General features: G+C 52.3%; 32 non-coding genes across 32 annotated transcripts; all 32 read right to left on the bottom strand.

Annotated features, from left to right (window-relative positions):
• Positions 1–383: 383 nt before the first annotated feature.
• Positions 384–547, bottom strand: LOC146041954 (U1 spliceosomal RNA). The gene has a single exon (XR_014463690.1). It is a non-coding gene; the product is annotated as a U1 spliceosomal RNA (small nuclear RNA).
• A 534-nt stretch (positions 548–1,081) lies between these two features.
• Positions 1,082–1,245, bottom strand: LOC146041948 (U1 spliceosomal RNA). Its single transcript, XR_014463688.1, has one exon. It is a non-coding gene; the product is annotated as a U1 spliceosomal RNA (small nuclear RNA).
• Positions 1,246–1,787: 542 nt separating this feature from the next.
• Positions 1,788–1,951, bottom strand: LOC146043568 (U1 spliceosomal RNA). The gene has a single exon (XR_014464565.1). It is a non-coding gene; the product is annotated as a U1 spliceosomal RNA (small nuclear RNA).
• A 534-nt stretch (positions 1,952–2,485) lies between these two features.
• Positions 2,486–2,649, bottom strand: LOC146044888 (U1 spliceosomal RNA). Its single transcript, XR_014465330.1, has one exon. It is a non-coding gene; the product is annotated as a U1 spliceosomal RNA (small nuclear RNA).
• Positions 2,650–3,175: 526 nt separating this feature from the next.
• On the bottom strand, positions 3,176–3,339 carry LOC146042713 (U1 spliceosomal RNA). Its single transcript, XR_014463988.1, has one exon. It is a non-coding gene; the product is annotated as a U1 spliceosomal RNA (small nuclear RNA).
• Positions 3,340–3,881: 542 nt separating this feature from the next.
• Positions 3,882–4,045, bottom strand: LOC146041650 (U1 spliceosomal RNA). Its single transcript, XR_014463522.1, has one exon. It is a non-coding gene; the product is annotated as a U1 spliceosomal RNA (small nuclear RNA).
• Positions 4,046–4,580: 535 nt separating this feature from the next.
• LOC146043557 (U1 spliceosomal RNA) lies at positions 4,581–4,744 on the bottom strand. Its single transcript, XR_014464554.1, has one exon. It is a non-coding gene; the product is annotated as a U1 spliceosomal RNA (small nuclear RNA).
• A 534-nt stretch (positions 4,745–5,278) lies between these two features.
• Positions 5,279–5,442, bottom strand: LOC146044877 (U1 spliceosomal RNA). The gene has a single exon (XR_014465319.1). It is a non-coding gene; the product is annotated as a U1 spliceosomal RNA (small nuclear RNA).
• Positions 5,443–5,968: 526 nt separating this feature from the next.
• On the bottom strand, positions 5,969–6,132 carry LOC146042708 (U1 spliceosomal RNA). Its single transcript, XR_014463987.1, has one exon. It is a non-coding gene; the product is annotated as a U1 spliceosomal RNA (small nuclear RNA).
• A 542-nt stretch (positions 6,133–6,674) lies between these two features.
• Positions 6,675–6,838, bottom strand: LOC146041643 (U1 spliceosomal RNA). Its single transcript, XR_014463521.1, has one exon. It is a non-coding gene; the product is annotated as a U1 spliceosomal RNA (small nuclear RNA).
• A 535-nt stretch (positions 6,839–7,373) lies between these two features.
• Positions 7,374–7,537, bottom strand: LOC146041943 (U1 spliceosomal RNA). Its single transcript, XR_014463687.1, has one exon. It is a non-coding gene; the product is annotated as a U1 spliceosomal RNA (small nuclear RNA).
• Positions 7,538–8,079: 542 nt separating this feature from the next.
• On the bottom strand, positions 8,080–8,243 carry LOC146041936 (U1 spliceosomal RNA). The gene has a single exon (XR_014463685.1). It is a non-coding gene; the product is annotated as a U1 spliceosomal RNA (small nuclear RNA).
• Positions 8,244–8,781: 538 nt separating this feature from the next.
• Positions 8,782–8,945, bottom strand: LOC146041930 (U1 spliceosomal RNA). Its single transcript, XR_014463684.1, has one exon. It is a non-coding gene; the product is annotated as a U1 spliceosomal RNA (small nuclear RNA).
• Positions 8,946–9,479: 534 nt separating this feature from the next.
• LOC146041928 (U1 spliceosomal RNA) lies at positions 9,480–9,643 on the bottom strand. Its single transcript, XR_014463683.1, has one exon. It is a non-coding gene; the product is annotated as a U1 spliceosomal RNA (small nuclear RNA).
• Positions 9,644–10,177: 534 nt separating this feature from the next.
• On the bottom strand, positions 10,178–10,341 carry LOC146042538 (U1 spliceosomal RNA). Its single transcript, XR_014463904.1, has one exon. It is a non-coding gene; the product is annotated as a U1 spliceosomal RNA (small nuclear RNA).
• Positions 10,342–10,895: 554 nt separating this feature from the next.
• Positions 10,896–11,059, bottom strand: LOC146041922 (U1 spliceosomal RNA). The gene has a single exon (XR_014463679.1). It is a non-coding gene; the product is annotated as a U1 spliceosomal RNA (small nuclear RNA).
• Positions 11,060–11,593: 534 nt separating this feature from the next.
• LOC146043601 (U1 spliceosomal RNA) lies at positions 11,594–11,757 on the bottom strand. Its single transcript, XR_014464598.1, has one exon. It is a non-coding gene; the product is annotated as a U1 spliceosomal RNA (small nuclear RNA).
• A 534-nt stretch (positions 11,758–12,291) lies between these two features.
• On the bottom strand, positions 12,292–12,455 carry LOC146043953 (U1 spliceosomal RNA). Its single transcript, XR_014464801.1, has one exon. It is a non-coding gene; the product is annotated as a U1 spliceosomal RNA (small nuclear RNA).
• Positions 12,456–12,981: 526 nt separating this feature from the next.
• Positions 12,982–13,145, bottom strand: LOC146042704 (U1 spliceosomal RNA). Its single transcript, XR_014463982.1, has one exon. It is a non-coding gene; the product is annotated as a U1 spliceosomal RNA (small nuclear RNA).
• Positions 13,146–13,687: 542 nt separating this feature from the next.
• Positions 13,688–13,851, bottom strand: LOC146041637 (U1 spliceosomal RNA). The gene has a single exon (XR_014463520.1). It is a non-coding gene; the product is annotated as a U1 spliceosomal RNA (small nuclear RNA).
• A 535-nt stretch (positions 13,852–14,386) lies between these two features.
• LOC146044338 (U1 spliceosomal RNA) lies at positions 14,387–14,550 on the bottom strand. The gene has a single exon (XR_014464872.1). It is a non-coding gene; the product is annotated as a U1 spliceosomal RNA (small nuclear RNA).
• A 526-nt stretch (positions 14,551–15,076) lies between these two features.
• On the bottom strand, positions 15,077–15,240 carry LOC146042700 (U1 spliceosomal RNA). Its single transcript, XR_014463981.1, has one exon. It is a non-coding gene; the product is annotated as a U1 spliceosomal RNA (small nuclear RNA).
• Positions 15,241–15,782: 542 nt separating this feature from the next.
• On the bottom strand, positions 15,783–15,946 carry LOC146041629 (U1 spliceosomal RNA). The gene has a single exon (XR_014463519.1). It is a non-coding gene; the product is annotated as a U1 spliceosomal RNA (small nuclear RNA).
• A 535-nt stretch (positions 15,947–16,481) lies between these two features.
• On the bottom strand, positions 16,482–16,645 carry LOC146041918 (U1 spliceosomal RNA). The gene has a single exon (XR_014463665.1). It is a non-coding gene; the product is annotated as a U1 spliceosomal RNA (small nuclear RNA).
• A 542-nt stretch (positions 16,646–17,187) lies between these two features.
• On the bottom strand, positions 17,188–17,351 carry LOC146041626 (U1 spliceosomal RNA). Its single transcript, XR_014463518.1, has one exon. It is a non-coding gene; the product is annotated as a U1 spliceosomal RNA (small nuclear RNA).
• A 535-nt stretch (positions 17,352–17,886) lies between these two features.
• LOC146041914 (U1 spliceosomal RNA) lies at positions 17,887–18,050 on the bottom strand. The gene has a single exon (XR_014463664.1). It is a non-coding gene; the product is annotated as a U1 spliceosomal RNA (small nuclear RNA).
• Positions 18,051–18,592: 542 nt separating this feature from the next.
• LOC146041902 (U1 spliceosomal RNA) lies at positions 18,593–18,756 on the bottom strand. Its single transcript, XR_014463659.1, has one exon. It is a non-coding gene; the product is annotated as a U1 spliceosomal RNA (small nuclear RNA).
• Positions 18,757–19,294: 538 nt separating this feature from the next.
• Positions 19,295–19,458, bottom strand: LOC146041895 (U1 spliceosomal RNA). The gene has a single exon (XR_014463658.1). It is a non-coding gene; the product is annotated as a U1 spliceosomal RNA (small nuclear RNA).
• Positions 19,459–19,992: 534 nt separating this feature from the next.
• On the bottom strand, positions 19,993–20,156 carry LOC146041890 (U1 spliceosomal RNA). The gene has a single exon (XR_014463653.1). It is a non-coding gene; the product is annotated as a U1 spliceosomal RNA (small nuclear RNA).
• A 538-nt stretch (positions 20,157–20,694) lies between these two features.
• On the bottom strand, positions 20,695–20,858 carry LOC146041882 (U1 spliceosomal RNA). The gene has a single exon (XR_014463652.1). It is a non-coding gene; the product is annotated as a U1 spliceosomal RNA (small nuclear RNA).
• A 534-nt stretch (positions 20,859–21,392) lies between these two features.
• Positions 21,393–21,556, bottom strand: LOC146041874 (U1 spliceosomal RNA). The gene has a single exon (XR_014463647.1). It is a non-coding gene; the product is annotated as a U1 spliceosomal RNA (small nuclear RNA).
• Positions 21,557–22,098: 542 nt separating this feature from the next.
• Positions 22,099–22,262, bottom strand: LOC146044624 (U1 spliceosomal RNA). The gene has a single exon (XR_014465066.1). It is a non-coding gene; the product is annotated as a U1 spliceosomal RNA (small nuclear RNA).
• Positions 22,263–22,684: the final 422 nt, after the last annotated feature.

Raw genomic sequence — 22,684 nt, 5'->3', positions numbered from 1 at the left:
CATCCCCCCAAACTATACCCACAACTAGTGCAAATCATTCCCAGAGCACACGGATTTGCATATTGTGTTGTCATTCAAGCAGTCGGCATGCAACAGCTGGAGGCCTCCTTGGCAACGCAAGTGAGTGTGGGTCCTGCAGCGACCTCTACTGGTTGTATATGCAAAGCACACTACAAGGCACAAGCAAAGTAAAAACAAGGAAGCATATGCAGCCAGCACACAGCAGTAGAGATCAGAGCAGAACACAGAGTGTAAGCTAATGGCGCAGCTTAAGGGGCGCGTGGGCAGGGCTAAGAGTGATGAAAGGATGGAAGGAAGGAAGGAAGGAAAGCAAGCCTAATGGAGGTACTAGGTACAAAGGGCTGACATTTACCAGAGCTGATCAGGGGAAAGCGCGAACGCAGTCCCCCACTACCACAAATTATGCAGTCGAGTTTCCCGCATTTGGGGAAATCGCAGGGGTCAACACACCCGGAGTGCAATGGATGAGCCTCGCCCTGGGAGAACCACCTTCGTGATCATGGTATCTCCCCTGCCAGGTAAGTATGAGTTGGACTAGGGCTCAGGAGGGCCGCAGCTCGGGCACACCCCCTTTGGCTGAAGGAGATTTACCTGAGGCAGCACAAGCGACTCCCACCTGGGGACAAAATACCGCAGGGAGGCCACATCTATTAACATTGAGGTGGTAAAGTGCCTATTCCTGACGCATCCTTCCAAACTATACCCACAACTAGTGCAAATCATTCTCAGAGCACACGGATTTGCATATTGTGTTGTCATTCAAGCAGTCGGCATGCAACAGCTGGAGGCCTCCTTGGCAACGCAAGTGAGTGTGGGTCCTGCAGCGACCTCTACTGGTTGTATATGCAAAGCACACTACAAGGCACAAGCAAAGTAAAAACAAGGAAGCATATGCAGCCAGCACACAGCAGTAGAGATCAGAGCAGAACACAGAGTGTAAGCTAATGGCGCAGCTTAAGGGGCGCGTGGGCAGGGCTAAGAGTGATGAAAGGATGGAAGGAAGGAAAGCAAGCCTAATAGAGGTACTAGGTACAAAGGGCTGACTTTTAGCAGAGCTGATCAGGGGAAAGCGCGAACGCAGTCCCCCACTACCACAAATTATGCAGTCGAGTTTCCCGCATTTGGGGAAATCGCAGGGGTCAACACACCCGGAGTGCAATGGATGAGCCTCGCCCTGGGAGAACCACCTTCGTGATCATGGTATCTCCCCTGCCAGGTAAGTATGAGTTGGACTAGGGCTCAGGAGGGCCGCAGCTCGGGCACACCCCCTTTGGCTGAAGTAGATTTACCTGAGGCAGCACAAGCGACTCCCACCTGGGGACAAAATACCGCAGGGAGGCCACATCTATTAACATTGAGGTGGTAAAGTGGAAAAGTGCCTATTCCTGACGCATCCCCCCAAACTATACCCACAACTAGTGCAAATCATTCCCAGAGCACACGGATTTGCATATTGTGTTGTCATTCAAGCAGTCGGCATGCAACAGCTGGAGGCCTCCTTGGCAACGCAAGTGAGTGTGGGTCCTGCAGCGACCTCTACTGGTTGTATATGCAAAGCACACTACAAGGCACAAGCAAAGTAAAAACAAGGAAGCATATGCAGCCAGCACACAGCAGTAGAGATCAGAGCAGAACACAGAGTGTAAGCTAATGGCGCAGCTTAAGGGGCGCGTGGGCAGGGCTAAGAGTGATGAAAGGATGGAAGGAAGGAAAGCAAGCCTAATGGAGGTACTAGGTACAAAGGGCTGACTTTTACCAGAGCTGATCAGGGGAAAGCGCGAACGCAGTCCCCCACTCCCACAAATTATGCAGTCGAGTTTCCCGCAGTTGGGGAAATCGCAGGGGTCAACACACCCGGAGTGCAATGGATGAGCCTCGCCCTGGGAGAACCACCTTCGTGATCATGGTATCTCCCCTGCCAGGTAAGTATGAGTTGGACTAGGGCTAAGGAGGGCCGCAGCTCGGGCACACCCCCTTTGGCTGAAGGAGATTTACCTGAGGCAGCACAAGCGACTCCCACCTGGGGACAAAATACCGCAAAGAGGCCACATCTATTAACATTGAGGTGGTAAAGTGCCTATTCCTGACGCATCCCCCCAAACTATACCCACAACTAGTGCAAATCATTCCCAGAGCACACGGATTTGCATATTGTGTTGTCATTCAAGCAGTCGGCATGCAACAGCTGGAGGCCTCCTTGGCAACGCAAGTGAGTGTGGGTCCTGCAGCGACCTCTACTGGTTGTATATGCAAAGCACACTACAAGGCACAAGCAAAGTAAAAACAAGGAAGCATATGCAGCCAGCACACAGCAGTAGAGATCAGAACAGAACACAGAGTGTAAGCTAATGGCGCAGCTTAAGGGGCGCGTGGGCAGGGCTAAGAGTGATGAAAGGATGGAAGGAAGGAAAGCAAGCCTAATGGAGGTACTAGGTACAAAGGGCTGACTTTTACCAGAGCTGATCAGGGGAAAGCGCGAACGCAGTCCCCCACTCCCACAAATTATGCAGTTGAGTTTCCCGCATTTGGGGAAATCGCAGGGGTCAACACACCTGGAGTGCAATGGATGAGCCTCGCCCTGGGAGAACCACCTTCGTGATCATGGTATCTCCCCTGCCAGGTAAGTATGAGTTGGACTAGGGCTAAGGAGGGCCGCAGCTCGGGCACACCCCCTTTGGCTGAAGGAGATTTACCTGAGGCAGCACAAGCGACTCCCACCTGGGGACAAAATACCGCAAAGAGGCCACATCTATTAACATTGAGGTGGTAAAGTGCCTATTCCTGACGCATCCCCCCAAACTATACCCACAACTAGTGCAAATCATTCCCAGAGCACACGGATTTGCATATTGTGTTGTCATTCAAGCAGTCGGCATGCAACAGCTGGAGGCCTCCTTGGCAACGCAAGTGAGTGTGGGTCCTGCAGCGACCTCTACTGGTTGTATATGCAAAGCACACTACAAGGCACAAGCAAAGTAAAAACAAGGAAGCATATGCAGCCAGCACACAGCAGTAGAGATCAGAGCAGAACACAGAGTGTAAGCTAATGGCGCAGCTTAAGGGGCGCGTGGGCAGGGCTAAGAGTGATGAAAGGAAGGAAAGCAAGCCTAATGGAGGTACTAGGTACAAAGGGCTGACTTTTACCAGAGCTGATCAGGGGAAAGCGCGAACGCAGTCCCCCACTACCACAAATTATGCAGTCGAGTTTCCCGCATTTGGGGAAATCACAGGGGTCAACACACCCGGAGTGCAATGGATGAGCCTCGCCCTGGGAGAACCACCTTCGTGATCATGGTATCTCCCCTGCCAGGTAAGTATGAGTTGGACTAGGGCTCAGGAGGGCCGCAGCTCGGGCACACCCCCTTTGGCTGAAGGAGATTTACCTGAGGCAGCACAAGCGACTCCCACCTGGGGACAAAATACCGCAGGGAGGCCACATCTATTAACATTGAGGTGGTAAAGTGGAAAAGTGCCTATTCCTGACGCATCCCCCCAAACTATACCCACAACTAGTGCAAATCATTCCCAGAGCACACGGATTTGCATATTGTGTTGTCATTCAAGCAGTCGGCATGCAACAGCTGGAGGCCTCCTTGGCAACGCAAGTGAGTGTGGGTCCTGCAGCGACCTCTACTGGTTGTATATGCAAAGCACACTACAAGGCACAAGCAAAGTAAAAACAAGGAAGCATATGCAGCCAGCACACAGCAGTAGAGATCAGAGCAGAACACAGAGTGTAAGCTAATGGCGCAGCTTAAGGGGCGCGTGGGCAGGGCTAAGAGTGATGAAAGGATGGAAGGAAGGAAAGCAAGCCTAATGGAGGTACTAGGTACAAAGGGCTGACTTTTACCAGAGCTGATCAGGGGAAAGCGCGAACGCAGTCCCCCACTACCACAAATTATGCAGTCGAGTTTCCCGCATTTGGGGAAATCGCAGGGGTCAACACACCCGGAGTGCAATGGATGAGCCTCACCCTGGGAGAACCACCTTCGTGATCATGGTATCTCCCCTGCCAGGTAAGTATGAGTTGGACTAGGGCTCAGGAGGGCCGCAGCTCGGGCACACCCCCCTTTGGCTGAAGGAGATTTACCTGAGGCAGCACAAGCGACTCCCACCTGGGGACAAAATACCGCAGGGAGGCCACATCTATTAACATTGAGGTGGTAAAGTGCCTATTCCTGACGCATCCTTCCAAACTATACCCACAACTAGTGCAAATCATTCTCAGAGCACACGGATTTGCATATTGTGTTGTCATTCAAGCAGTCGGCATGCAACAGCTGGAGGCCTCCTTGGCAACGCAAGTGAGTGTGGGTCCTGCAGCGACCTCTACTGGTTGTATATGCAAAGCACACTACAAGGCACAAGCAAAGTAAAAACAAGGAAGCATATGCAGCCAGCACACAGCAGTAGAGATCAGAGCAGAACACAGAGTGTAAGCTAATGGCGCAGCTTAAGGGGCGCGTGGGCAGGGCTAAGAGTGATGAAAGGATGGAAGGAAGGAAAGCAAGCCTAATGGAGGTACTAGGTACAAAGGGCTGACTTTTACCAGAGCTGATCAGGGGAAAGCGCGAACGCAGTCCCCCACTCCCACAAATTATGCAGTCGAGTTTCCCGCAGTTGGGGAAATCGCAGGGGTCAACACACCCGGAGTGCAATGGATGAGCCTCGCCCTGGGAGAACCACCTTCGTGATCATGGTATCTCCCCTGCCAGGTAAGTATGAGTTGGACTAGGGCTAAGGAGGGCCGCAGCTCGGGCACACCCCCTTTGGCTGAAGGAGATTTACCTGAGGCAGCACAAGCGACTCCCACCTGGGGACAAAATACCGCAAAGAGGCCACATCTATTAACATTGAGGTGGTAAAGTGCCTATTCCTGACGCATCCCCCCAAACTATACCCACAACTAGTGCAAATCATTCCCAGAGCACACGGATTTGCATATTGTGTTGTCATTCAAGCAGTCGGCATGCAACAGCTGGAGGCCTCCTTGGCAACGCAAGTGAGTGTGGGTCCTGCAGCGACCTCTACTGGTTGTATATGCAAAGCACACTACAAGGCACAAGCAAAGTAAAAACAAGGAAGCATATGCAGCCAGCACACAGCAGTAGAGATCAGAACAGAACACAGAGTGTAAGCTAATGGCGCAGCTTAAGGGGCGCGTGGGCAGGGCTAAGAGTGATGAAAGGATGGAAGGAAGGAAAGCAAGCCTAATGGAGGTACTAGGTACAAAGGGCTGACTTTTACCAGAGCTGATCAGGGGAAAGCGCGAACGCAGTCCCCCACTCCCACAAATTATGCAGTTGAGTTTCCCGCATTTGGGGAAATCGCAGGGGTCAACACACCTGGAGTGCAATGGATGAGCCTCGCCCTGGGAGAACCACCTTCGTGATCATGGTATCTCCCCTGCCAGGTAAGTATGAGTTGGACTAGGGCTAAGGAGGGCCGCAGCTCGGGCACACCCCCTTTGGCTGAAGGAGATTTACCTGAGGCAGCACAAGCGACTCCCACCTGGGGACAAAATACCGCAAAGAGGCCACATCTATTAACATTGAGGTGGTAAAGTGCCTATTCCTGACGCATCCCCCCAAACTATACCCACAACTAGTGCAAATCATTCCCAGAGCACACGGATTTGCATATTGTGTTGTCATTCAAGCAGTCGGCATGCAACAGCTGGAGGCCTCCTTGGCAACGCAAGTGAGTGTGGGTCCTGCAGCGACCTCTACTGGTTGTATATGCAAAGCACACTACAAGGCACAAGCAAAGTAAAAACAAGGAAGCATATGCAGCCAGCACACAGCAGTAGAGATCAGAGCAGAACACAGAGTGTAAGCTAATGGCGCAGCTTAAGGGGCGCGTGGGCAGGGCTAAGAGTGATGAAAGGAAGGAAAGCAAGCCTAATGGAGGTACTAGGTACAAAGGGCTGACTTTTACCAGAGCTGATCAGGGGAAAGCGCGAACGCAGTCCCCCACTACCACAAATTATGCAGTCGAGTTTCCCGCATTTGGGGAAATCACAGGGGTCAACACACCCGGAGTGCAATGGATGAGCCTCGCCCTGGGAGAACCACCTTCGTGATCATGGTATCTCCCCTGCCAGGTAAGTATGAGTTGGACTAGGGCTCAGGAGGGCCGCAGCTCGGGCACACCCCCTTTGGCTGAAGGAGATTTACCTGAGGCAGCACAAGCGACTCCCACCTGGGGACAAAATACCGCAGGGAGGCCACATCTATTAACATTGAGGTGGTAAAGTGGAAAAGTGCCTATTCCTGACGCATCCCCCCAAACTATACCCACAACTAGTGCAAATCATTCCCAGAGCACACGGATTTGCATATTGTGTTGTCATTCAAGCAGTCGGCATGCAACAGCTGGAGGCCTCCTTGGCAACGCAAGTGAGTGTGGGTCCTGCAGCGACCTCTACTGGTTGTATATGCAAAGCACACTACAAGGCACAAGCAAAGTAAAAACAAGGAAGCATATGCAGCCAGCACACAGCAGTAGAGATCAGAGCAGAACACAGAGTGTAAGCTAATGGCGCAGCTTAAGGGGCGCGTGGGCAGGGCTAAGAGTGATGAAAGGATGGAAGGAAGGAAAGCAAGCCTAATGGAGGTACTAGGTACAAAGGGCTGACTTTTACCAGAGCTGATCAGGGGAAAGCGCGAACGCAGTCCCCCACTACCACAAATTATGCAGTCGAGTTTCCCGCATTTGGGGAAATCGCAGGGGTCAACACACCCGGAGTGCAATGGATGAGCCTCACCCTGGGAGAACCACCTTCGTGATCATGGTATCTCCCCTGCCAGGTAAGTATGAGTTGGACTAGGGCTCAGGAGGGCCGCAGCTCGGGCACACCCCCCTTTGGCTGAAGGAGATTTACCTGAGGCAGCACAAGCGACTCCCACCTGGGGACAAAATACCGCAGGGAGGCCACATCTATTAACATTGAGGTGGTAAAGTGCCTATTCCTGACGCATCCTTCCAAACTATACCCACAACTAGTGCAAATCATTCTCAGAGCACACGGATTTGCATATTGTGTTGTCATTCAAGCAGTCGGCATGCAACAGCTGGAGGCCTCCTTGGCAACGCAAGTGAGTGTGGGTCCTGCAGCGACCTCTACTGGTTGTATATGCAAAGCACACTACAAGGCACAAGCAAAGTAAAAACAAGGAAGCATATGCAGCCAGCACACAGCAGTAGAGATCAGAGCAGAACACAGAATGTAAGCTAATGGCGCAGCTTAAGGGGCGCGTGGGCAGGGCTAAGAGTGATGAAAGGATGGAAGGAAGGAAAGCAAGCCTAATGGAGGTACTAGGTACAAAGGGCTGACTTTTACCAGAGCTGATCAGGGGAAAGCGCGAACGCAGTCCCCCACTACCACAAATTATGCAGTCGAGTTTCCCGCATTTGGGGAAATCGCAGGGGTCAACACACCCGGAGTGCAATGGATGAGCCTCGCCCTGGGAGAACCACCTTCGTGATCATGGTATCTCCCCTGCCAGGTAAGTATGAGTTGGACTAGGGCTCAGGAGGGCCGCAGCTCGGGCACACCCCCTTTGGCTGAAGGAGATTTACCTGAGGCAGCACAAGTGACTCCCACCTGGGGACAAAATACCGCAGGGAGGCCACATCTATTAACATTGAGGTGGTAAAGTGGAAAAGTGCCTATTCCTGACGCATCCCCCCAAACTATACCCACAACTAGTGCAAATCATTCCCAGAGCACACGGATTTGCATATTGTGTTGTCATTAAAGCAGTCGGCATGCAACAGCTGGAGGCCTCCTTGGCAACGCAAGTGAGTGTGGGTCCTGCAGCGACCTCTACTGGTTGTATATGCAAAGCACACTACAAGGCACAAGCAAAGTAAAAACAAGGAAGCATATGCAGCCAGCACACAGCAGTAGAGATCAGAGCAGAACACAGAGTGTAAGCTAATGGCGCAGCTTAAGGGGCGCGTGGGCAGGGCTAAGAGTGATGAAAGGATGGAAGGAAGGAAAGCAAGCCTAATGGAGGTACTAGGTACAAAGGGCTGACTTTTACCAGAGCTGATCAGGGGAAAGCGCGAACGCAGTCCCCCACTACCACAAATTATGCAGTCGAGTTTCCCGCATTTGGGGAAATCGCAGGGGTCAACACACCCGGAGTGCAATGGATGAGCCTCGCCCTGGGAGAACCACCTTCGTGATCATGGTATCTCCCCTGCCAGGTAAGTATGAGTTGGACTAGGGCTCAGGAGGGCCGCAGCTCGGGCACACCCCCTTTGGCTGAAGGAGATTTACCTGAGGCAGCACAAGCGACTCCCACCTGGGGACAAAATACCGCAAGGAGGCCACATCTATTAACATTGAGGTGGTAAAGTGCCTATTCCTGACGCATCCCCCCAAACTATACCCACAACTAGTGCAAATCATTCCCAGAGCACACGGATTTGCATATTGTGTTGTCATTCAAGCAGTCGGCATGCAACAGCTGGAGGCCTCCTTGGCAACGCAAGTGAGTGTGGGTCCTGCAGCGACCTCTACTGGTTGTATATGCAAAGCACACTACAAGGCACAAGCAAAGTAAAAACAAGGAAGCATATGCAGCCAGCACACAGCAGTAGAGATCAGAGCAGAACACAGAGTGTAAGCTAATGGCGCAGCTTAAGGGGCGCGTGGGCAGGGCTAAGAGTGATGAAAGGATGGAAGGAAGGAAGGAAAGCAAGCCTAATGGAGGTACTAGGTACAAAGGGCTGACTTTTACCAGAGCTGATCAGGGGAAAGCGCGAACGCAGTCCCCCACTACCACAAATTATGCAGTCGAGTTTCCCGCATTTGGGGAAATCGCAGGGGTCAACACACCCGGAGTGCAATGGATGAGCCTCGCCCTGGGAGAACCACCTTCGTGATCATGGTATCTCCCCTGCCAGGTAAGTATGAGTTGGACTAGGGCTCAGGAGGGCCGCAGCTCGGGCACACCCCCTTTGGCTGAAGGAGATTTACCTGAGGCAGCACAAGCGACTCCCACCTGGGGACAAAATACCGCAGGGAGGCCACATCTATTAACATTGAGGTGGTAAAGTGCCTATTCCTGACGCATCCTTCCAAACTATACCCACAACTAGTGCAAATCATTCTCAGAGCACACGGATTTGCATATTGTGTTGTCATTCAAGCAGTCGGCATGCAACAGCTGGAGGCCTCCTTGGCAACGCAAGTGAGTGTGGGTCCTGCAGCGACCTCTACTGGTTGTATATGCAAAGCACACTACAAGGCACAAGCAAAGTAAAAACAAGGAAGCATATGCAGCCAGCACACAGCAGTAGAGATCAGAGCAGAACACAGAGTGTAAGCTAATGGCGCAGCTTAAGGGGCGCGTGGGCAGGGCTAAGAGTGATGAAAGGATGGAAGGAAGGAAAGCAAGCCTAATGGAGGTACTAGGTACAAAGGGCTGACTTTTACCAGAGCTGATCAGGGGAAAGCGCGAACGCAGTCCCCCACTACCACAAATTATGCAGTCGAGTTTCCCGCATTTGGGGAAATCGCAGGGGTCAACACACCCGGAGTGCAATGGATGAGCCTCGCCCTGGGAGAACCACCTTCGTGATCATGGTATCTCCCCTGCCAGGTAAGTATGAGTTGGACTAGGGCTCAGGAGGGCCGCAGCTCGGGCACACCCCCTTTGGCTGAAGGAGATTTACCTGAGGCAGCACAAGCGACTCCCACCTGGGGACAAAATACCGCAGGGAGGCCACATCTATTAACATTGAGGTGGTAAAGTGCCTATTCCTGACGCATCCTTCCAAACTATACCCACAACTAGTGCAAATCATTCTCAGAGCACACGGATTTGCATATTGTGTTGTCATTCAAGCAGTCGGCATGCAACAGCTGGAGGCCTCCTTGGCAACGCAAGTGAGTGTGGGTCCTGCAGCGACCTCTACTGGTTGTATATGCAAAGCACACTACAAGGCACAAGCAAAGTAAAAACAAGGAAGCATATGCAGCCAGCACACAGCAGTAGAGATCAGAGCAGAACACAGAGTGTAAGCTAATGGCGCAGCTTAAGGGGCGCATGGGCAGGGCTAAGAGTGATGAAAGGATGGAAGGAAGGAAAGCAAGCCTAATGGAGGTACTAGGTACAAAGGGCTGACTTTTACCAGAGCTGATCAGGGGAAAGCGCGAACGCAGTCCCCCACTACCACAAATTATGCAGTCGAGTTTCCCGCATTTGGGGAAATCGCAGGGGTCAACACACCCGGAGTGCAATGGATGAGCCTCGCCCTGGGAGAACCACCTTTGTGATCATGGTATCTCCCCTGCCAGGTAAGTATGAGTTGGACTAGGGCTCAGGAGGGCCGCAGCTCGGGCACACCCCCTTTGGCTGAAGGAGATTTACCTGAGGCAGCACAAGCGACTCCCACCTGGGGACAAAATACCGCAGGGAAGCCACATCTATTAACATTGAGGTGGTAAAGTGGAAAAGTGCCTATTCCTGACGCATCCCCCCAAACTATACCCACAACTAGTGCAAATCATTCCCAGAGCACACGGATTTGCATATTGTGTTGTCATTCAAGCAGTCGGCATGCAACAGCTGGAGGCCTCCTTGGCAACGCAAGTGAGTGTGGGTCCTGCAGCGACCTCTACTGGTTGTATATGCAAAGCACACTACAAGGCACAAGCAAAGTAAAAACAAGGAAGCATATGCAGCCAGCACACAGCAGTAGAGATCAGAGCAGAACACAGAGTGTAAGCTAATGGCGCAGCTTAAGGGGCGCGTGGGCAGGGCTAAGAGTGATGAAAGGATGGAAGGAAGGAAGGAAGGAAGGAAAGCAAGCCTAATGGAGGTACTAGGTACAAAGGGCTGACATTTACCAGAGCTGATCAGGGGAAAGCGCGAACGCAGTCCCCCACTACCACAAATTATGCAGTCGAGTTTCCCGCATTTGGGGAAATCGCAGGGGTCAACACACCCGGAGTGCAATGGATGAGCCTCGCCCTGGGAGAACCACCTTCGTGATCATGGTATCTCCCCTGCCAGGTAAGTATGAGTTGGACTAGGGCTCAGGAGGGCCGCAGCTCGGGCACACCCCCTTTGGCTGAAGGAGATTTACCTGAGGCAGCACAAGCGACTCCCACCTGGGGACAAAATACCGCAGGGAGGCCACATCTATTAACATTGAGGTGGTAAAGTGCCTATTCCTGACGCATCCTTCCAAACTATACCCACAACTAGTGCAAATCATTCTCAGAGCACACGGATTTGCATATTGTGTTGTCATTCAAGCAGTCGGCATGCAACAGCTGGAGGCCTCCTTGGCAACGCAAGTGAGTGTGGGTCCTGCAGCGACCTCTACTGGTTGTATATGCAAAGCACACTACAAGGCACAAGCAAAGTAAAAACAAGGAAGCATATGCAGCCAGCACACAGCAGTAGAGATCAGAGCAGAACACAGAGTGTAAGCTAATGGCGCAGCTTAAGGGGCGCATGGGCAGGGCTAAGAGTGATGAAAGGATGGAAGGAAGGAAAGCAAGCCTAATGGAGGTACTAGGTACAAAGGGCTGACTTTTACCAGAGCTGATCAGGGGAAAGCGCGAACGCAGTCCCCCTCTACCACAAATTATGCAGTCGAGTTTCCCGCATTTGGGGAAATCACAGGGGTCAACACACCCGGAGTGCAATGGATGAGCCTCGCCCTGGGAGAACCACCTTCGTGATCATGGTATCTCCCCTGCCAAGTAAGTATGTGTTGGACTAGGGCTCAGGAGGGCCGCAGCTCGGGCACACCCCCTTTGGCTGAAGGAGATTTACCTGAGGCAGCACAAGCGACTCCCACCTGGGGACAAAATACCGCAAGGAGGCCACATCTATTAACATTGAGGTGGTAAAGTGCCTATTCCTGACGCATCCCCCCAAACTATACCCACAACTAGTGCAAATCATTCCCAGAGCACACGGATTTGCATATTGTGTTGTCATTCAAGCAGTCGGCATGCAACAGCTGGAGGCCTCCTTGGCAACGCAAGTGAGTGTGGGTCCTGCAGCGACCTCTACTGGTTGTATATGCAAAGCACACTACAAGGCACAAGCAAAGTAAAAACAAGGAAGCATATGCAGCCAGCACACAGCAGTAGAGATCAGAGCAGAACACAGAGTGTAAGCTAATGGCGCAGCTTAAGGGGCGCGTGGGCAGGGCTAAGAGTGATGAAAGGATGGAATGAAGGAAAGCAAGCCTAATGGAGGTACTAGGTACAAAGGGCTGACTTTTACCAGAGCTGATCAGGGGAAAGCGCGAACGCAGTCCCCCACTACCACAAATTATGCAGTCGAGTTTCCCGCATTTGGGGAAATCGCAGGGGTCAACACACCTGGAGTGCAATGGATGAGCCTCGCCCTGGGAGAACCACCTTCGTGATCATGGTATCTCCCCTGCCAGGTAAGTATGAGTTGGACTAGGGCTAAGGAGGGCCGCAGCTCGGGCACACCCCCTTTGGCTGAAGGAGATTTACCTGAGGCAGCACAAGCGACTCCCACCTGGGGACAAAATACCGCAAAGAGGCCACATCTATTAACATTGAGGTGGTAAAGTGCCTATTCCTGACGCATCCCCCCAAACTATACCCACAACTAGTGCAAATCATTCCCAGAGCACACGGATTTGCATATTGTGTTGTCATTCAAGCAGTCGGCATGCAACAGCTGGAGGCCTCCTTGGCAACGCAAGTGAGTGTGGGTCCTGCAGCGACCTCTACTGGTTGTATATGCAAAGCACACTACAAGGCACAAGCAAAGTAAAAACAAGGAAGCATATGCAGCCAGCACACAGCAGTAGAGATCAGAGCAGAACACAGAGTGTAAGCTAATGGCGCAGCTTAAGGGGCGCGTGGGCAGGGCTAAGAGTGATGAAAGGAAGGAAAGCAAGCCTAATGGAGGTACTAGGTACAAAGGGCTGACTTTTACCAGAGCTGATCAGGGGAAAGCGCGAACGCAGTCCCCCACTACCACAAATTATGCAGTCGAGTTTCCCGCATTTGGGGAAATCACAGGGGTCAACACACCCGGAGTGCAATGGATGAGCCTCGCCCTGGGAGAACCACCTTCGTGATCATGGTATCTCCCCTGCCAGGTAAGTATGAGTTGGACTAGGGCTCAGGAGGGCCGCAGCTCGGGCACACCCCCTTTGGCTGAAGGAGATTTACCTGAGGCAGCACAAGCGACTCCCACCTGGGGACAAAATACCGCAGGGAGGCCACATCTATTAACATTGAGGTGGTAAAGTGGAAAAGTGCCTATTCCTGACGCATCCCCCCAAACTATACCCACAACTAGTGCAAATCATTCCCAGAGCACACGGATTTGCATATTGTGTTGTCATTCAAGCAGTCGGCATGCAACAGCTGGAGGCCTCCTTGGCAACGCAAGTGAGTGTGGGTCCTGCAGCGACCTCTACTGGTTGTATATGCAAAGCACACTACAAGGCACAAGCAAAGTAAAAACAAGGAAGCATATGCAGCCAGCACACAGCAGTAGAGATCAGAGCAGAACACAGAGTGTAAGCTAATGGCGCAGCTTAAGGGGCGCGTGGGCAGGGCTAAGAGTGATGAAAGGATGGAAGGAAGGAAAGCAAGCCTAATGGAGGTACTAGGTACAAAGGGCTGACTTTTACCAGAGCTGATCAGGGGAAAGCGCGAACGCAGTCCCCCACTACCACAAATTATGCAGTCGAGTTTCCCGCATTTGGGGAAATCGCAGGGGTCAACACACCCGGAGTGCAATGGATGAGCCTCACCCTGGGAGAACCACCTTCGTGATCATGGTATCTCCCCTGCCAGGTAAGTATGAGTTGGACTAGGGCTCAGGAGGGCCGCAGCTCGGGCACACCCCCCTTTGGCTGAAGGAGATTTACCTGAGGCAGCACAAGCGACTCCCACCTGGGGACAAAATACCGCAGGGAGGCCACATCTATTAACATTGAGGTGGTAAAGTGCCTATTCCTGACGCATCCTTCCAAACTATACCCACAACTAGTGCAAATCATTCTCAGAGCACACGGATTTGCATATTGTGTTGTCATTCAAGCAGTCGGCATGCAACAGCTGGAGGCCTCCTTGGCAACGCAAGTGAGTGTGGGTCCTGCAGCGACCTCTACTGGTTGTATATGCAAAGCACACTACAAGGCACAAGCAAAGTAAAAACAAGGAAGCATATGCAGCCAGCACACAGCAGTAGAGATCAGAGCAGAACACAGAGTGTAAGCTAATGGCGCAGCTTAAGGGGCGCGTGGGCAGGGCTAAGAGTGATGAAAGGATGGAATGAAGGAAAGCAAGCCTAATGGAGGTACTAGGTACAAAGGGCTGACTTTTACCAGAGCTGATCAGGGGAAAGCGCGAACGCAGTCCCCCACTCCCACAAATTATGCAGTCGAGTTTCCCGCATTTGGGGAAATCGCAGGGGTCAACACACCTGGAGTGCAATGGATGAGCCTCGCCCTGGGAGAACCACCTTCGTGATCATGGTATCTCCCCTGCCAGGTAAGTATGAGTTGGACTAGGGCTAAGGAGGGCCGCAGCTCGGGCACACCCCCTTTGGCTGAAGGAGATTTACCTGAGGCAGCACAAGCGACTCCCACCTGGGGACAAAATACCGCAAAGAGGCCACATCTATTAACATTGAGGTGGTAAAGTGCCTATTCCTGACGCATCCCCCCAAACTATACCCACAACTAGTGCAAATCATTCCCAGAGCACACGGATTTGCATATTGTGTTGTCATTCAAGCAGTCGGCATGCAACAGCTGGAGGCCTCCTTGGCAACGCAAGTGAGTGTGGGTCCTGCAGCGACCTCTACTGGTTGTATATGCAAAGCACACTACAAGGCACAAGCAAAGTAAAAACAAGGAAGCATATGCAGCCAGCACACAGCAGTAGAGATCAGAGCAGAACACAGAGTGTAAGCTAATGGCGCAGCTTAAGGGGCGCGTGGGCAGGGCTAAGAGTGATGAAAGGAAGGAAAGCAAGCCTAATGGAGGTACTAGGTACAAAGGGCTGACTTTTACCAGAGCTGATCAGGGGAAAGCGCGAACGCAGTCCCCCACTACCACAAATTATGCAGTCGAGTTTCCCGCATTTGGGGAAATCACAGGGGTCAACACACCCGGAGTGCAATGGATGAGCCTCGCCCTGGGAGAACCACCTTCGTGATCATGGTATCTCCCCTGCCAGGTAAGTATGAGTTGGACTAGGGCTCAGGAGGGCCGCAGCTCGGGCACACCCCCTTTGGCTGAAGGAGATTTACCTGAGGCAGCACAAGCGACTCCCACCTGGGGACAAAATACCGCAGGGAGGCCACATCTATTAACATTGAGGTGGTAAAGTGGAAAAGTGCCTATTCCTGACGCATCCCCCCAAACTATACCCACAACTAGTGCAAATCATTCCCAGAGCACACGGATTTGCATATTGTGTTGTCATTCAAGCAGTCGGCATGCAACAGCTGGAGGCCTCCTTGGCAACGCAAGTGAGTGTGGGTCCTGCAGCGACCTCTACTGGTTGTATATGCAAAGCACACTACAAGGCACAAGCAAAGTAAAAACAAGGAAGCATATGCAGCCAGCACACAGCAGTAGAGATCAGAGCAGAACACAGAGTGTAAGCTAATGGCGCAGCTTAAGGGGCGCGTGGGCAGGGCTAAGAGTGATGAAAGGATGGAAGGAAGGAAAGCAAGCCTAATGGAGGTACTAGGTACAAAGGGCTGACTTTTACCAGAGCTGATCAGGGGAAAGCGCGAACGCAGTCCCCCACTACCACAAATTATGCAGTCGAGTTTCCCGCATTTGGGGAAATCGCAGGGGTCAACACACCCGGAGTGCAATGGATGAGCCTCACCCTGGGAGAACCACCTTCGTGATCATGGTATCTCCCCTGCCAGGTAAGTATGAGTTGGACTAGGGCTCAGGAGGGCCGCAGCTCGGGCACACCCCCCTTTGGCTGAAGGAGATTTACCTGAGGCAGCACAAGCGACTCCCACCTGGGGACAAAATACCGCAGGGAGGCCACATCTATTAACATTGAGGTGGTAAAGTGCCTATTCCTGACGCATCCTTCCAAACTATACCCACAACTAGTGCAAATCATTCTCAGAGCACACGGATTTGCATATTGTGTTGTCATTCAAGCAGTCGGCATGCAACAGCTGGAGGCCTCCTTGGCAACGCAAGTGAGTGTGGGTCCTGCAGCGACCTCTACTGGTTGTATATGCAAAGCACACTACAAGGCACAAGCAAAGTAAAAACAAGGAAGCATATGCAGCCAGCACACAGCAGTAGAGATCAGAGCAGAACACAGAATGTAAGCTAATGGCGCAGCTTAAGGGGCGCGTGGGCAGGGCTAAGAGTGATGAAAGGATGGAAGGAAGGAAAGCAAGCCTAATGGAGGTACTAGGTACAAAGGGCTGACTTTTACCAGAGCTGATCAGGGGAAAGCGCGAACGCAGTCCCCCACTACCACAAATTATGCAGTCGAGTTTCCCGCATTTGGGGAAATCGCAGGGGTCAACACACCCGGAGTGCAATGGATGAGCCTCGCCCTGGGAGAACCACCTTCGTGATCATGGTATCTCCCCTGCCAGGTAAGTATGAGTTGGACTAGGGCTCAGGAGGGCCGCAGCTCGGGCACACCCCCTTTGGCTGAAGGAGATTTACCTGAGGCAGCACAAGTGACTCCCACCTGGGGACAAAATACCGCAGGGAGGCCACATCTATTAACATTGAGGTGGTAAAGTGGAAAAGTGCCTATTCCTGACGCATCCCCCCAAACTATACCCACAACTAGTGCAAATCATTCCCAGAGCACACGGATTTGCATATTGTGTTGTCATTCAAGCAGTCGGCATGCAACAGCTGGAGGCCTCCTTGGCAACGCAAGTGAGTGTGGGTCCTGCAGCGACCTCTACTGGTTGTATATGCAAAGCACACTACAAGGCACAAGCAAAGTAAAAACAAGGAAGCATATGCAGCCAGCACACAGCAGTAGAGATCAGAGCAGAACACAGAGTGTAAGCTAATGGCGCAGCTTAAGGGGCGCGTGGGCAGGGCTAAGAGTGATGAAAGGATGGAAGGAAGGAAAGCAAGCCTAATGGAGGTACTAGGTACAAAGGGCTGACTTTTACCAGAGCTGATCAGGGGAAAGCGCGAACGCAGTCCCCCACTACCACAAATTATGCAGTCGAGTTTCCCGCATTTGGGGAAATCGCAGGGGTCAACACACCCGGAGTGCAATGGATGAGCCTCACCCTGGGAGAACCACCTTCGTGATCATGGTATCTCCCCTGCCAGGTAAGTATGAGTTGGACTAGGGCTCAGGAGGGCCGCAGCTCGGGCACACCCCCCTTTGGCTGAAGGAGATTTACCTGAGGCAGCACAAGCGACTCCCACCTGGGGACAAAATACCGCAGGGAGGCCACATCTATTAACATTGAGGTGGTAAAGTGCCTATTCCTGACGCATCCTTCCAAACTATACCCACAACTAGTGCAAATCATTCTCAGAGCACACGGATTTGCATATTGTGTTGTCATTCAAGCAGTCGGCATGCAACAGCTGGAGGCCTCCTTGGCAACGCAAGTGAGTGTGGGTCCTGCAGCGACCTCTACTGGTTGTATATGCAAAGCACACTACAAGGCACAAGCAAAGTAAAAACAAGGAAGCATATGCAGCCAGCACACAGCAGTAGAGATCAGAGCAGAACACAGAATGTAAGCTAATGGCGCAGCTTAAGGGGCGCGTGGGCAGGGCTAAGAGTGATGAAAGGATGGAAGGAAGGAAAGCAAGCCTAATGGAGGTACTAGGTACAAAGGGCTGACTTTTACCAGAGCTGATCAGGGGAAAGCGCGAACGCAGTCCCCCACTACCACAAATTATGCAGTCGAGTTTCCCGCATTTGGGGAAATCGCAGGGGTCAACACACCCGGAGTGCAATGGATGAGCCTCGCCCTGGGAGAACCACCTTCGTGATCATGGTATCTCCCCTGCCAGGTAAGTATGAGTTGGACTAGGGCTCAGGAGGGCCGCAGCTCGGGCACACCCCCTTTGGCTGAAGGAGATTTACCTGAGGCAGCACAAGTGACTCCCACCTGGGGACAAAATACCGCAGGGAGGCCACATCTATTAACATTGAGGTGGTAAAGTGGAAAAGTGCCTATTCCTGACGCATCCCCCCAAACTATACCCACAACTAGTGCAAATCATTCCCAGAGCACACGGATTTGCATATTGTGTTGTCATTAAAGCAGTCGGCATGCAACAGCTGGAGGCCTCCTTGGCAACGCAAGTGAGTGTGGGTCCTGCAGCGACCTCTACTGGTTGTATATGCAAAGCACACTACAAGGCACAAGCAAAGTAAAAACAAGGAAGCATATGCAGCCAGCACACAGCAGTAGAGATCAGAGCAGAACACAGAGTGTAAGCTAATGGCGCAGCTTAAGGGGCGCGTGGGCAGGGCTAAGAGTGATGAAAGGATGGAAGGAAGGAAAGCAAGCCTAATGGAGGTACTAGGTACAAAGGGCTGACTTTTACCAGAGCTGATCAGGGGAAAGCGCGAACGCAGTCCCCCACTACCACAAATTATGCAGTCGAGTTTCCCGCATTTGGGGAAATCGCAGGGGTCAACACACCCGGAGTGCAATGGATGAGCCTCGCCCTGGGAGAACCACCTTCGTGATCATGGTATCTCCCCTGCCAGGTAAGTATGAGTTGGACTAGGGCTCAGGAGGGCCGCAGCTCGGGCACACCCCCTTTGGCTGAAGGAGATTTACCTGAGGCAGCACAAGCGACTCCCACCTGGGGACAAAATACCGCAAGGAGGCCACATCTATTAACATTGAGGTGGTAAAGTGCCTATTCCTGACGCATCCCCCCAAACTATACCCACAACTAGTGCAAATCATTCCCAGAGCACACGGATTTGCATATTGTGTTGTCATTCAAGCAGTCGGCATGCAACAGCTGGAGGCCTCCTTGGCAACGCAAGTGAGTGTGGGTCCTGCAGCGACCTCTACTGGTTGTATATGCAAAGCACACTACAAGGCACAAGCAAAGTAAAAACAAGGAAGCATATGCAGCCAGCACACAGCAGTAGAGATCAGAGCAGAACACAGAGTGTAAGCTAATGGCGCAGCTTAAGGGGCGCGTGGGCAGGGCTAAGAGTGATGAAAGGATGGAAGGAAGGAAGGAAAGCAAGCCTAATGGAGGTACTAGGTACAAAGGGCTGACTTTTACCAGAGCTGATCAGGGGAAAGCGCGAACGCAGTCCCCCACTACCACAAATTATGCAGTCGAGTTTCCCGCATTTGGGGAAATCGCAGGGGTCAACACACCCGGAGTGCAATGGATGAGCCTCGCCCTGGGAGAACCACCTTCGTGATCATGGTATCTCCCCTGCCAGGTAAGTATGAGTTGGACTAGGGCTCAGGAGGGCCGCAGCTCGGGCACACCCCCTTTGGCTGAAGGAGATTTACCTGAGGCAGCACAAGCGACTCCCACCTGGGGACAAAATACCGCAGGGAGGCCACATCTATTAACATTGAGGTGGTAAAGTGCCTATTCCTGACGCATCCTTCCAAACTATACCCACAACTAGTGCAAATCATTCTCAGAGCACACGGATTTGCATATTGTGTTGTCATTCAAGCAGTCGGCATGCAACAGCTGGAGGCCTCCTTGGCAACGCAAGTGAGTGTGGGTCCTGCAGCGACCTCTACTGGTTGTATATGCAAAGCACACTACAAGGCACAAGCAAAGTAAAAACAAGGAAGCATATGCAGCCAGCACACAGCAGTAGAGATCAGAGCAGAACACAGAGTGTAAGCTAATGGCGCAGCTTAAGGGGCGCGTGGGCAGGGCTAAGAGTGATGAAAGGATGGAAGGAAGGAAAGCAAGCCTAATGGAGGTACTAGGTACAAAGGGCTGACTTTTACCAGAGCTGATCAGGGGAAAGCGCGAACGCAGTCCCCCACTACCACAAATTATGCAGTCGAGTTTCCCGCATTTGGGGAAATCGCAGGGGTCAACACACCCGGAGTGCAATGGATGAGCCTCGCCCTGGGAGAACCACCTTCGTGATCATGGTATCTCCCCTGCCAGGTAAGTATGAGTTGGACTAGGGCTCAGGAGGGCCGCAGCTCGGGCACACCCCCTTTGGCTGAAGGAGATTTACCTGAGGCAGCACAAGCGACTCCCACCTGGGGACAAAATACCGCAGGGAGGCCACATCTATTAACATTGAGGTGGTAAAGTGCCTATTCCTGACGCATCCTTCCAAACTATACCCACAACTAGTGCAAATCATTCTCAGAGCACACGGATTTGCATATTGTGTTGTCATTCAAGCAGTCGGCATGCAACAGCTGGAGGCCTCCTTGGCAACGCAAGTGAGTGTGGGTCCTGCAGCGACCTCTACTGGTTGTATATGCAAAGCACACTACAAGGCACAAGCAAAGTAAAAACAAGGAAGCATATGCAGCCAGCACACAGCAGTAGAGATCAGAGCAGAACACAGAGTGTAAGCTAATGGCGCAGCTTAAGGGGCGCGTGGGCAGGGCTAAGAGTGATGAAAGGATGGAAGGAAGGAAGGAAAGCAAGCCTAATGGAGGTACTAGGTACAAAGGGCTGACTTTTACCAGAGCTGATCAGGGGAAAGCGCGAACGCAGTCCCCCACTACCACAAATTATGCAGTCGAGTTTCCCGCATTTGGGGAAATCGCAGGGGTCAACACACCCGGAGTGCAATGGATGAGCCTCGCCCTGGGAGAACCACCTTCGTGATCATGGTATCTCCCCTGCCAGGTAAGTATGAGTTGGACTAGGGCTCAGGAGGGCCGCAGCTCGGGCACACCCCCTTTGGCTGAAGGAGATTTACCTGAGGCAGCACAAGCGACTCCCACCTGGGGACAAAATACCGCAGGGAGGCCACATCTATTAACATTGAGGTGGTAAAGTGGAAAAGTGCCTATTCCTGACGCATCCCCCCAAACTATACCCACAACTAGTGCAAATCATTCCCAGAGCACACGGATTTGCATATTGTGTTGTCATTCAAGCAGTCGGCATGCAACAGCTGGAGGCCTCCTTGGCAACGCAAGTGAGTGTGGGTCCTGCAGCGACCTCTACTGGTTGTATATGCAAAGCACACTACAAGGCACAAGCAAAGTAAAAACAAGGAAGCATATGCAGCCAGCACACAGCAGTAGAGATCAGAGCAGAACACAGAGTGTAAGCTAATGGCGCAGCTTAAGGGGCGCGTGGGCAGGGCTAAGAGTGATGAAAGGAAGGAAAGCAAGCCTAATGGAGGTACTAGGTACAAAGGGCTGACTTTTAGCAGAGCTGATCAGGGGAAAGCGCGAACGCAGTCCCCCACTACCACAAATTATGCAGTCGAGTTTCCCGCATTTGGGGAAATCGCAGGGGTCAACACACCCGGAGTGCAATGGATGAGCCTCGCCCTGGGAGAACCACCTTCGTGATCATGGTATCTCCCCTGCCAGGTAAGTATGTGTTGGACTAGGGCTCAGGAGGGCCGCAGCTCGGGCACACCCCCTTTGGCTGAAGGAGATTTACCTGAGGCAGCACAAGCGACTCCCACCTGGGGACAAAATACCGCAGGGAGGCCACATCTATTAACATTGAGGTGGTAAAGTGGAAAAGTGCCTATTCCTGACGCATCCCCCCAAACTATACCCACAACTAGTGCAAATCATTCCCAGAGCACACGGATTTGCATATTGTGTTGTCATTCAAGCAGTCGGCATGCAACAGCTGGAGGCCTCCTTGGCAACGCAAGTGAGTGTGGGTCCTGCAGCGACCTCTACTGGTTGTATATGCAAAGCACACTACAAGGCACAAGCAAAGTAAAAACAAGGAAGCATATGCAGCCAGCACACAGCAGTAGAGATCAGAGCAGAACACAGAGTGTAAGCTAATGGCGCAGCTTAAGGGGCGCGTGGGCAGGGCTAAGAGTGATGAAAGGATGGAAGGAAGGAAAGCAAGCCTAATGGAGGTACTAGGTACAAAGGGCTGACTTTTACCAGAGCTGATCAGGGGAAAGCGCGAACGCAGTCCCCCACTACCACAAATTATGCAGTCAAGTTTCCCGCATTTGGGGAAATCGCAGGGGTCAACACACCCAGAGTGCAACGGAGGAGCCTCGCCCTGGGAGAACCACCTTCGTGATCATGGTATCTCCCCTGCCAGGTAAGTATGTGTTGGACTAGGGCTCAGGAGGGCCGCAGCTCGGGCACACCCCCTTTGGCTGAAGGAGATTTACCTGAGGCAGCACAAGCGACTCCCACCTGGGGACAAAATACCGCAGGGAGGCCACATCTATTAACATTGAGGTGGTAAAGTGCCTATTCCTGACGCATCCTTCCAAACTATACCCACAACTAGTGCAAATCATTCTCAGAGCACACGGATTTGCATATTGTGTTGTCATTCAAGCAGTCGGCATGCAACAGCTGGAGGCCTCCTTGGCAACGCAAGTGAGTGTGGGTCCTGCAGCGACCTCTACTGGTTGTATATGCAAAGCACACTACAAGGCACAAGCAAAGTAAAAACAAGGAAGCATATGCAGCCAGCACACAGCAGTAGAGATCAGAGCAGAACACAGAGTGTAAGCTAATGG

The sequence above is a fragment of the Crinia signifera genome, chromosome 1, assembly GCF_055691185.1.
Source record: "Crinia signifera chromosome 1, ASM5569118v1, whole genome shotgun sequence".
NCBI lineage: Eukaryota > Metazoa > Chordata > Amphibia > Anura > Myobatrachidae > Crinia > Crinia signifera.
This window is presented reverse-complemented; position numbering and strand designations above follow the sequence as displayed.